Source organism: Gouania willdenowi, chromosome 24 (genome assembly GCF_900634775.1).
Source record: "Gouania willdenowi chromosome 24, fGouWil2.1, whole genome shotgun sequence".
Taxonomy (NCBI): domain Eukaryota; kingdom Metazoa; phylum Chordata; class Actinopteri; order Blenniiformes; family Gobiesocidae; genus Gouania; species Gouania willdenowi.
The window spans coordinates 2456569-2468881 of record NC_041066.1 but is presented as its reverse complement, the minus strand read 5'-3'; positions in this window follow the sequence as shown (position 1 = coordinate 2468881).

Here is a 12313-nt window from a genome sequence, read left to right as displayed (position 1 = left end):
GCTTGTCTACAGTGCAGTGCGACTCGGATCACCTGGGCAGCTCTGACCTTTTCCTCACCCCTCAGGTCTCATGTTACTGTTACTTACACAGCCATTAAAACCATGGCAAAAGCTCTGCAGCATAACTGTCTCAGTTGAGTTATGGTTTATATATTCCTGACATGAAAGTATATTGATTTTGAGTGATAGCTCTATGAAACCTAAAGAGATACTGTACCTATATTGGAAAAATATATAGATATAACTTGTGAATTAGTCGTCCCCATACAAAATTTGTGTACATTTAATTTATAAACACATATTTTTTGCAATCAATGAGGCGCAGCCATGTTCGGCCAGATATCAAACACTAAATAACCAATACTAAATTTCCCTAAATGACTGCCACCGTGTCTACTGTTAGACCATTGTTTTGCTACTTCTAGGTGCTGTACAAGAACTTCTAAAGAAAGTTACCTGACTAAATCTCTAGTACTATATGATCTTCTGACAGAACTTCCAGTTAAAGTTAATACTGGTACCCTTTAAGGAAAAATAGCTTTCATTCACAATGATTTAGTTTTGAGTAGAAATACAATTTCATATTCTCCATTACTTGAATAGATGGACTATAAAACTACAAGGATGTCCTCGTTTTTCTACGAGGAGAAGCAAAGTGTTTGTTTCTGGTTCACCAAAGCAACTCATTTGTTTGTTATTGCACTAAATTTACACAACCATACAGTATTGAAGCCTTGTAACAGACTGATGTCTCCCCTTTATGTTTAATGGGCTAGGATAGGCACAGCAAGTCCCCTGTGACCCTGCAAAATGAAATGAATGAATGTAGAATAATGGTATGGTGTGTGAAAAGGAAATAGCTCTTGTTTGTGATATTAATCCAGTTGGATTGAAACACTGCACACATTTACCAAATGTGGCAGAATGGGTTTTGTTTTTGGCGCATACTGTGGCTTTCTTTCCTGGCTGTGGCTATCTTAGTTGGTAACAGCTGTGATAACCAGGAAGAGGCAGGTATTTATGCACCTGTACTGCACCTTTCCCCACTTCCCCCAATGCTGAAGTGTCCGTATTAGGTTGCAGTACTGACAGTGCTTGAGGTGTGCCGATATCAACAACAGCCGAATCATTGCCAGTTCACGTTTTTAGCATTAGCTCAGGGTCGTTTTTATCTGTTGATGCAGCACTGGAACACCGTGGGGCTGCAGCAACACGCTTCAGGCTGGTAAACCACTAAGGCAGTGACATTCTGGATCACCAAGGAAGCCACTTCTGGTCACGTCATGCTGTTTTGTGACTTAAAACTGGTTTTATCGACTGGGGTTACCTCTAACGCTGCCTGAACTGTGTTCTGCCCCAAAGCAGCTGTCGCCTTCTTACTGTACTTCTACAGTTCTATGTCTGTTCTACTGTTGTGTTTTAAGGTAGTTTTTACATTAGTGTACAGTTAGTCTGCTTTACTCAGCATCATTTTAGTTTTTCATTATCGCTTACTGTGTTGTTGCTTGGGTTTGTTACCTTTTATTCTTCCAAGCATTATTGAAAATACAAAGAACAGTACCTTTCTCCATATATAAATTGGTAGTGGTATTTAGATTATTATTTTACTTAACACACATTTACCAAAATTACACACTATAATTATTTGCCAAGCTGTTCAGCATTGGCAGATATTTGGCAAAGCGTTCATGATATTTGATACCAACGTTGGTATTGATATCAGTAAGATTTAAATGGATCGCCCACCACTGCCCTTTGGGTTAATAGATTATTGTTACGTGTTTGTATAATGTACTCCTTCAGGGTGTCCATGAACCTGTAAGCAAGCTTCATTTAAGACATTGTTAGCAGCTTTCTGTTCAAGTGTAATGATTGCAATTCTAAAATCTTATAGAAAAAATACTCCCTGTCAGATTATTTATTCATGAGCAGAGATAACAGCAGATAACACTGTTGACCCAATGTTAGTAACACTGTGAGAAGATTTTGCTCTGCACTGGATAAAGTACTGGGCTGGATGCCTTCATTACCAGTTAATCACTATTATTTTCCTAGAACTGATACTTGTTCCTCTGTATCGGCATGTTTACGCTGCTCATCCATGATGAACATATCATTGATTCTTGCTGCTTGCTATTTATTAAAATAATGAGTAGGTAGAGGAGACAGAGAGTGGGAGGTGTGCCATATTTTCTAACATGGCGGGAGGGTCTAATCTACACACAAATGCTTGTGTAATGTTTTCCTCTAAGGACATCTCCAAATCTGGTTATTTTCACAGCAACAGATATCACTCTCTCAGCCCTACTGTCAGTAGAAAAGCTTCAATTGCAGTTTAAAGAAAAGCCCCTTTGGCAAAGCACAAACAACCAGCAGCAGTAGTAGCAACACTTCAGCAGAAGACCCCTCATTCCCCAGCATTATATTAGCCTATCCTCTATTATGTATGCAGTACCAGGCTCAGACGTTCTCTCCTTCACATTTTTTTTTCTGGGAAGGAAGGTGTTGTACAGAGGGTACATGAACTCCCTGAATAAAATATCATCTTGGTTATATTAAGTGTGTTATCTTAGGTTGAGAGGTTTTCCTGAGTAAAGGTAGATGAACAAAGAAATGTATTCAAAGCACCAAATCTGTTCTAATGATATGCAAAGTACTACTCATCAGAGCCGGAGGAAATCCTGTTTATACAAAGCAGGCATACGAATCCCTGATCGCCTCAAGGATATGTTCTGTTCCCATATGAATGCTGCTATGTACACTGATGCATCAGTTTGTTAAGACTGAAAGGAGGTGAAAATGAATGCAAGCTAAAGCATTTGTAAAGTGCTTCTTTTAGATGTGAATTTAGCTGGAGGCAACATATTGGGCTAGTGGTTAGCACATCTTCACAGTAAGACATGTCATCTTCGCAGTTTAAGTTAAAGATGCATTTCGCTATGTTGGAAAGCAAGCTATATTTGAGCTAGCAAGACCTGCTCTAAGCTCCACCCTCTCCTCCTCCTTCTCCACTTGTCAACGCTCCGTTCAAAATGCATACAACAAATCTCCCGAAGTTCACACGCTTAAAGCTTTCAAACAAAATTAAAACTCACTTAAGTCTTTCGAGGTAAAACCCCCCACCTTTTACTTTATACCAACAACCGATAATAATATATATTCAAATTCTCCTGGAGTGTAAAAGGTGAGGTAATCTCTAAATCGTCCAAACACTGTGGACCTGCCTCCTTTCCCTATATTTACCCCAGAAACACTCTTGATTATTGGCTGATATCCCAGCTCTGCTTTAACAGGTGCTGCTCAGTATTAGTGTTCACTTGATTTTTTTTTTTTTTACTATCTGTTTGACTAGAGTAGAATCCAAAGCATACCTGTTTCCTTGGCAGTGTTGTCAGTATATAAATGTTTTTACTGTGCTCTTTATTAGACACTTAATGACCGGCTTTGTTGCTCCCCTGAGTGAAATAAAGCAGCATTATACACAGTCTGTCATCCATTATTCTTTTACTCTCCTCAATCCACTTGAAAAACTACAGGAATTATTGACCAAAGTGCACCTATATTTTTTGTCTGCATTCTGAGTTTGTCCTTTTAGTTTGATGTCACCTGAACTGTGACAAATATCTATGATTTTTTCATACCCTTCTCTCAGCACACAGTTGTCAGTCACCACTAAGTGTTGCCAAAAAGCATCAGCAGCTGTACGACAGCTCTGGTTTTCGTGCTCATTTTAACCCTGATACATCTGAACTTTGGCGTGAAACAGGGTGTACGCTGGGGTTTTGTGCGAACACATCTATTGTACATGAGGCCTTTGGAGTTAATGTTCAGGTGTCTGAGTTGTGCACTCAGTGTTCACCTTGTGAAATGGGGTTGAGAACGATGGAATTGTACTTCTTCATCCTGAACGTGAAACAAAAGAACCATGCAGGGACCTGACCACTGTTCAAAAGAAAAGTTGAGAGAAACCAGTATCATTAGCTGAAAAGGCCAGGCTGACTTTAACTGATTATACACTTTACATTTACATATACAATCAACATGCTGAAGTTTTTAACCACAGTTTGTTTTTTTTTTTTTATTTATTGCTCAGTCAGTTCAGTTTTGTTATTACTGCAACAGTAACAAGGTAAATAACATGAACATAATGTACCTACATGCATACATACCCACATACGGTACATATGCTTACTGTATAAAGACATTCACCTGCAGTATATATACCTACATACATTTCCTACATACAATAGAACTGTCAAAAACATTGTAAATCAGACATCAGTCAATAGCATCAAAGACAGTCATCCGGCTTGGAAAAAACAGACAAAAAAAAAAAAAAAATATATATATATATATTAGTTAGTTTGTAAAGCTCAGAAAGGAGCATGTCAAAACTCATCGAAATTAGCATCAAGTCCATTCATTAGCATCAAAATCAAGTCTGCAACTCCAGTACCAAGACAACTCCAGCATACATACAAACATATTAGTGGGTCTAAGAATGGAAAAACAAACATAAAAATAAAAAGTAAAATTAAAAATAAATAAAAAAAAAAATATTTTAAAACCATGTCTGCAGCATTGCTGTAATATTATAATTGTCGAGACACATACACATTGGCTTCCCCATTTGTGATAATCTAAACTACAAGAGATGTATGATACAGTATTAAAATTGTTACTGTTAGCATATAACTGACCCCATACTAACTCCACCAAGCCAGTCTAGAGTAAATACAGTATATTGTATTTAAATTGTTATATTTCATTTTTTTGTTATGTTTTTAACCACAGCTTTGATGTTATTGAAAAACTAACTGGTCCTAAGATCGACCCCTGAGTTACACCACAGTTACATTAAAAAATGATGACATGTAGCGGTTTACAGATGCACAGAACCTCCTAAAAGATAAATATGATGAGAACCATCTTAAAACTGTCCCGGATACCCCAACCCACTGTCTCGATCTGTCCAGCAGGATATTGTGGTCAACTGTATCACATGCTGCACTTATGTCCAACAGCACACGTACAGAGCACCTACCACCATCAGATGCCATTAACAGGTCATTTGTCATCCTAAGCAGTGCAGTCTCGGTGCAATTCGAAACCCAGATTGAAAAAATATTTTCACAGTGTGGCTAAAAGTTTTGCAGATATTATTTTTTCTAAGAGTCTTTTTAAAATCAGTCTGTCATTTTGTTGGTTGGAAGGGTCTAGGCCAGGTTTCTTTAAAAAGTGTTCACACAGGCAGATTTAAAATAATCAGGGACACATCCAGAGGCCAAAAAACTGTTATCAGGAGCAGGCAGGGTCTAACAAATTCTAAAACTTTTAGTAAAACCTTTGTCGGAATAAGGTCAAGAGGGCTAGAAGTTAATTTCAAAGTTTGTAGAAGATAGTTGTTTTATACAAAAAAATATGCTAAGTAAATGCAGCATGGGCAAAGGCTAAGACATACACCACAAGCAAAGTTCAAAAAGTAAATGGGAATCAAATACACCCACACATTTGGGACAATTACACTTTAGTCTTTGTGAATTAATACAATTTCAACAGTTAAATACAGCATATCGAACAAACCAATCCCAATAGCTCATATTATTTTTTTTTATTGTATATATATATATATATATATATATATATATATATATATATATATATTTGTTTGTGTTTATCAGTTTTGTAGTACTCTGCTTAGACAGGTTAGTAAAGCAAATGCACAGTGAGTTACACTAAGTCTCCGGCAATATGGTATAGAAAGAATTTCCTTTTGAAATGAAGATCAAAGCTGCGTCGGCAAGCATCAAGGCCTGGTGCTGAACAGAATATTCATGACTGCAAGACATCTGTCAGCTCTCAGACAGTTTTCCTGACGAAAAGAGAAAGAGAGAGCTGACATTTGTCCTCTAACAATGAGAGATGGACATCAGCCATAAAAGTAAACACCCATGAGTGTTTAAAGTTGCCAGTGAGGGTGTTCTGTTTAGGATAATGCCAGGCCCGTGCGATCTCACTCCTATATACTTTGATTATTACAGATTTGCATAATAGCAGTTTTGCTATATGACTCTATCAATATTTATAAGACCTCCTTTTTACAGCAAATGTTCCTTTGCCTCAGTCTGCAAAAAGTTGTCCTTGCTCGCGGCACTCTGTGTTGAAGTTAGAGTCAGGCACAATGTCATCACAGAATTGATTTTCATATGAATTAGGACCTTTTGCTTGGTTTCCTCAGCGGTGCTTTTATAACCTGGAAGAAAGAGTGAATAGAGCAATAGAAGGGGAGAACAACAACAGTGATTACCATGGCACTGAGGAACTGTACTAGTCATTTAAAGGAGGTGTTCTTATGTTGCAGTGAAGCCTCAGAGTAACGTAAGCACTTGTTGAGTAGATGTTATATGTGAGGAATCAAAGATGGTGTCATGTTGTGATGATATAAAAACCTACCAAAATAGGTTCCAGGCACACATGTATGCTCATTTGATGAAAACTTGAAATTCTGCTTGGAAAATTGAACAAACCTTTTACCGGTAGATGAAGTGAAAAGTCCAGTTGTCTTAACTAAAAACTCATGACTTTATTAGCCAGAACCTTCATTGATATTAAAGCTGATATCCGGAGTTTCTGTATGATTCTTTTGAAATGCAAAAAAATACTTCTTAATAAGTCTTTTAAAATTTGCATAATATAATTTAACATGTGGTGTGCCTCAAGGGTCAGTCCTTGGGCCAAATTTATTTGTTTTGTACATCAATGATTTTGTTTGTGTCTAAACTGCAAAAATGTGTTCTCTTTGCAGATGATACTACTTTATTTTATTCTGGGGAAAATTTAACACAGGTGTTGGAAGTAGTAAAAATGAATTTAAAAAAAATTAAAAAAATTGGTTTGACATTAATAAATTGGCACTAAAGTTTGGAAAAAAAAACAAAAAAAAAACTTTGTGGTATTCAGTAACAGAAAGAAAGATATTGAATGTTCAGTTATTATAGATGATATTGAAATAAATAGAGTAATGGAAACCAAATTGTTATGGTTGATGATAATTTGAGCTGGAAATCACATATAAAATACACAAACATGAAAATATCAAAAACAATTGCTGTACTACATAAAGTAAAGGATCTATTTGAAAACAAAGCACTATACACGTTATATAACTGTCTAATTGTTCCTTATCTGACCTATTGTGTAAAAGTCTGGGGAAATGCCTGTAAGACAAACATCCCGTCAGTCTTTATATTACAGAAATAGACATCCAACAAACCCATTATTCTATCAGTTAAAACTGTTGAAGTTCAATGACATTGTAGATTACAGTATTTTGCAAATTATGCATAAAGCGCATCAAAAAAGAATCCAGGTCAGATTTGTAAAAAGAGTAAATAAGTATATTTCAAAAAGAAAAGAGATCTTTATGAAACCAAAGTTTAGAACAAATTTAAAGGAGCCTTGCATTTCTGTGAAAGGGGTCTCTTTAAGGAACAATCTGAGCAAGAATTTAAGTCTATAAAGCAAATATAAAATTTAAACGTCTAAATAAAACAAGTATATTATTAAAATACAATGAACTCCTCTAAAGTACCATAATGTTGTTGTTGTTTACCCTTTTTGCTTGTATGTTTTTGTTCTATAGTGCTGTTTTCAGGTTTGTTTATTTTTGGTTTCTTATGACAGAAAAATTAGACATGAACGCGTGGCTATGCTTATTTTGTTATCATCGTAGACATTGTAAATGTTTGTTGTTGCTTTCTCATGCTGTTGTGAACTGATTGTTAGTACAAAGGGGCAGATTACATAAGATTATTCTTCTTTCTGCTCCCTTTCATTCAGAAGTTTGTAAATTTTTATGTTATTAAATTGATTTTTCTTTTCTTTTTTAATGAATGGACTACTGCCGGTGGTCATTCATATACATTAATCCATCTTTTATCCTATAGACCCCTATACAAATGGAAATGATCGACAAGTGCGCCCAGCCAATAGGCTTGGACTTCATGTTTTTGAGACTGTCAATCAAAGTGAATGCGGAACTGTGCACGGAAACAAGGCCACGCGTCACAACAAGAAACAGGTAAATATGATTTTAGCTCTTACCTGACCCATAGACCTATATCAATGCGACCCTGTTATGTTCTGCAGTGCGCGTGCAGAAAAGTAAAGGCGTGGTTTCTGGTAGATTGGGAGAGGCAGTGGGAGGAAGTAAGGCTGTTTAGGGCGGGACATCAAAGACGTTTCTCAGAAACTCCGTATATCAGCTATAAGGCACAAATTAGGAATGTAAAATAAATCTGTTATTATGCTTTATCACAACAACTCATTAATGTTTACCAACATACATTAAAGTATGTCAAAGCTATGGCAGTAGTTTATATGGCTTGTTGCAGTGGTACACTGTGGGATGGTGAGCAAGTCTCTTAACCCTAACTTCCCACTTTGTATAAAAACGTCTGCCAAATGAAATTGTAATCTTGTTTTTACTGCATCAGTGATTATGGTGGTAAGATCAAGGCTATTTTGCCTGTAAGGCAATTTATTTTCATAGCACATTTCATACACACAAGGAAAATCAATGTGCTTTACATGATTAAAAAGTGTAACAGAAAACATTTAACATTTCAAAAATCAAAATGAACATTAAATTCAGCATTGAAAACATTAAAATCAGCAGTAAAAACATTAAATCAACAATACTATGGAAGATTTCACTCATAAAGCAGTTTACTTTTTCTAAGTAGAAGATCTCACTCAGCTGTCTGGGCCACACACCAGCCATACTAACCCTCAAATCAATCGCAGCACACAGTTAGATTTTAACATGCTTCTAAACACTAATCAGTCCTTCACTTACTCAGTGCCATTGACGAGATAGCTCGTCATTTGCGTTTTTTTTCCACGGGGATTACTAGAAAACACCCTGGCGGAGGTCCCTCATCAAGATCAAAGCTGTGGGGTGTTGTAGTGATCAACTGTGCCCTGAAGATGGCAGCAGTGCACCTTTAGATGAGAGATTAGCCACTGATGCTACCCAGCAAAGGAGGAAGAAGCAGGAAAAAGGGAGATTATGGCGCTACAAAGTGATATTGTGACGTATCCAGCAGCTCCACATACTAACACAAAACATGTATGGACATGAGTAGATTATTGATAATGTTGCGATGGTGAGATAAAACCATCAACTAACCGGGCTAAACGGGTCATCCCTGCGTGTCGGGAGGAGGGGTGTTGTGGAGGAGGGTACAAAATACCGATAGCAAAATAATAGGTGACATTTAGGAGGTAGCAGTGCACCTTTGGATGAGAGATCATCCATGCTCATCAGAGCTAAGAAGGAGAGGAGGAAAGGAGTTTATGAGACAGAAAATGGTGCAACGTACAGAGCTGACATTCCCAGCAGCGCACAGCAGCACATACTCGACCAGAGCATGTGTGGACCTCAGGGATAGTGTGGTGAAGGTGAGATAAAACCATAAAAAAAACGGGAAAACGCAGTGACACTCTGCATGTCCGGAAGGAAGAGGAAGTTGCGTGTGTGCAGAAAGTTGGAGGAACGCCAAAATACAGTAAGAAATCCATTCAACTCTGATCCAGATAGATAAATAATAATAGTTTTGCCATCAGAAGCCCGGTCTCAGTGTTTTTTTTTTAATATGTTTTATGTAAGGAAACAATGTTCAGATATTAGAGTTGTCACTAAAGCAAAAAAATAGCTTTAAAGTCACTGACAGTGTTTTTTTAGAAAAAGGCTGTTTTCTCAGCTTTTTGTTCTGAAACGGAAGATTTGTGTAAAACCTGCTCTATTCAACGGCTGATTACAAAAAACGAAACCAGCCAGAAACAAATGTTTTTTTTTTTTTTTATGAAAGAGGCTTCAATCTTTTAGAATCTGGTGTCAGATTTCAGATATAGAAAATATTCTGTGTGTCTTTACTGAGGGGGGTAGAAAATCTGAAAATGGCTAGCACTGAATAAGCTAAGATGGACAAAAGTATCTTTGTGTGAATGACACCAATATTTGTAGCACATTCTAAAGAAATTAGCACCTAAAAAAGAAAACCTAGCACCATGCCTGCGATCAGCCTCCAATTTAAAACACCATCAACCCTGGAGCAAAATCTGTTCTCTTATCACTTAGATGATGGTAGCGCATGGCACTGTGTCCTCCAACTAGCACTGTGTCGTGAAAACTCTACGCCATGCCTGATTCATCGGGACACGCAGGGAGTATTAATGTGATCTGAGCATGCAGGCACTAAAGACTAGTCTATCCCCACATCAATGTCATTAAGACTACAGCAAATATTCCTCTTCTATCTGCTATAACCCAGTGGTCAGTTCTTGTATGTTTCAGAATAGGAAAACTTTTCATGCATAAAATACAGACTAAACGGTTGAGTAATATCTAGTATATATCAAAAGAAACTATATTCAGGGTTCTCGCCAGCGCTTTTGAGTGTAGGGACCCCCGATGTTGTGATTTTGCTCCCCTACGGAGCAACGTAGGGGGGGATTTTCTGTTTTTTCCCTTTTTTAATCAGTACCGTTATAATAATTGTTGCACACAAAAGGGACTCCCAGGCATGCACGGTTTGTTTTAAAGGTCCTATATCATGCAAATCAACTTTTTAACCTTGTTACAATGTTAATTCCTCACCAAAAACACCCCTAAAGTATTATTGGGAATCCTTCCTGCATTGCTGAGATATCCTCAATAATCCTGCTCTCTGAGCTGCTTCTCTGCCCTCTTCTGAAAAACGAGCAGTTCAAATGACGTCACTGTCATTCTGAACCATCCCCTCCAGAAGTATCTGCTGCTGTTGCCGCGCCTCCAGAGTGAACATACGCGCTCATTCTCTCTGGTGAATGATGAAACTTGCACAGGAAACAACACAAATACTTGATTTCCAGGACAAAACTGATGTTGTCTAGCTTTACAGTCATAACTGTTTCTGAGCAACCTCAAGGTTTTTCTTTGCTACATTAACAGCTGCATACATTCTTCTGCAAAAGACATTTACATAGTCAAAAAGACTCTTTGGTCAGTCACCTTCAACAAGCCCATCTTGTAGAACAGCAAGGGGTCCACATACACTGTGGCCAAAGACCAACTCATTAGAGTTAAACCCTCTGCTTTCTTGAACTACTTCCCTGGCTGCCAGCATCAGCCATGGCACACCTTCCTGCAAGCCCCTGCCCAACTCCATGCAATAAGAATGCTACATGGATTTTAATGTACTGAGGAATTGCTCCTCTGAGTGTTATAAGCTGATGCAAGGTTGTGCCGAACCCCAAGTTCTTTCAGAACTTGTTTAAACAAATGCAAAGTAAAGTTAGAACCCTTGTCACGTGTTATGCCAAACATGGAGATAAACTGAGTGAGGGCTCTAATCACAGACTTCACAGTGAGTGAGTGAAGGGAATGCTGCAGGATATCTTATGGTCTGACACATCACTGTCGGCAAATAAGCACAACCAGAACCAAATGGGGGCAATGGCCCAACACGATCTATAATTAAATGCTCAAAAGGTTGCCTAGTGGCAGGAATGGGATTAAGAGGAGCTGGGTTGATTGGTTTGGAAACAACCACAAGTGACGGTGGAACATCAGCCCACAAACAAAACCCAGCAAGATCATTACCTAAAACCATAGTGATCCCATCTACGGGCAATTCAGGTCGTACTCCAACAGCTACAATACCTTGTACCAACTCACAGTTCAGCTTTACAAAGTGACGTGGTACAATGTCCACGCCCATTACCATTCCTCTCATCAGTATGTAATCACCTGTCTTGGGCTTTGATTAGAAAAGTTAAACAGAATAAATGTGTGCTTTTGCACCTGTGTCACGGAGCAGTTTAATAGGAACACATTAGGCACTACCTTCCAATGACTCAAATGCGTCAGCAATGAAAGGCTCAAAACCAGAATCTCGGTCTTCATTGACACACACTTTGTACCTTACCAGAGATATCATTCATAGCAACATTAGGAGCTACAAGGCAAGACCTCTCAGAAACATTAGAGCATGACATTGGTCTTTCCATTGACTTTCCACACGGAAGTAGTTCCACATTCTGAACTTGTCATATCGATCTGGTATCCCAGTCTTACAAACATCACTAGGTCTCAAACATTGTGTGCTGTTTTCCGAGTGCCCTATGTTACCAATGGCAATCTGTGAATCCCTGCCAAAATGTGCTCCCGTATAACTGTACTTGTGAGTTAACACAAAATCATTAGCTAACTGCTTTTAGTGCTGAGGATGGCTTTTGCTCATTTATATAGATAGCAATGTGCTCAGTATTT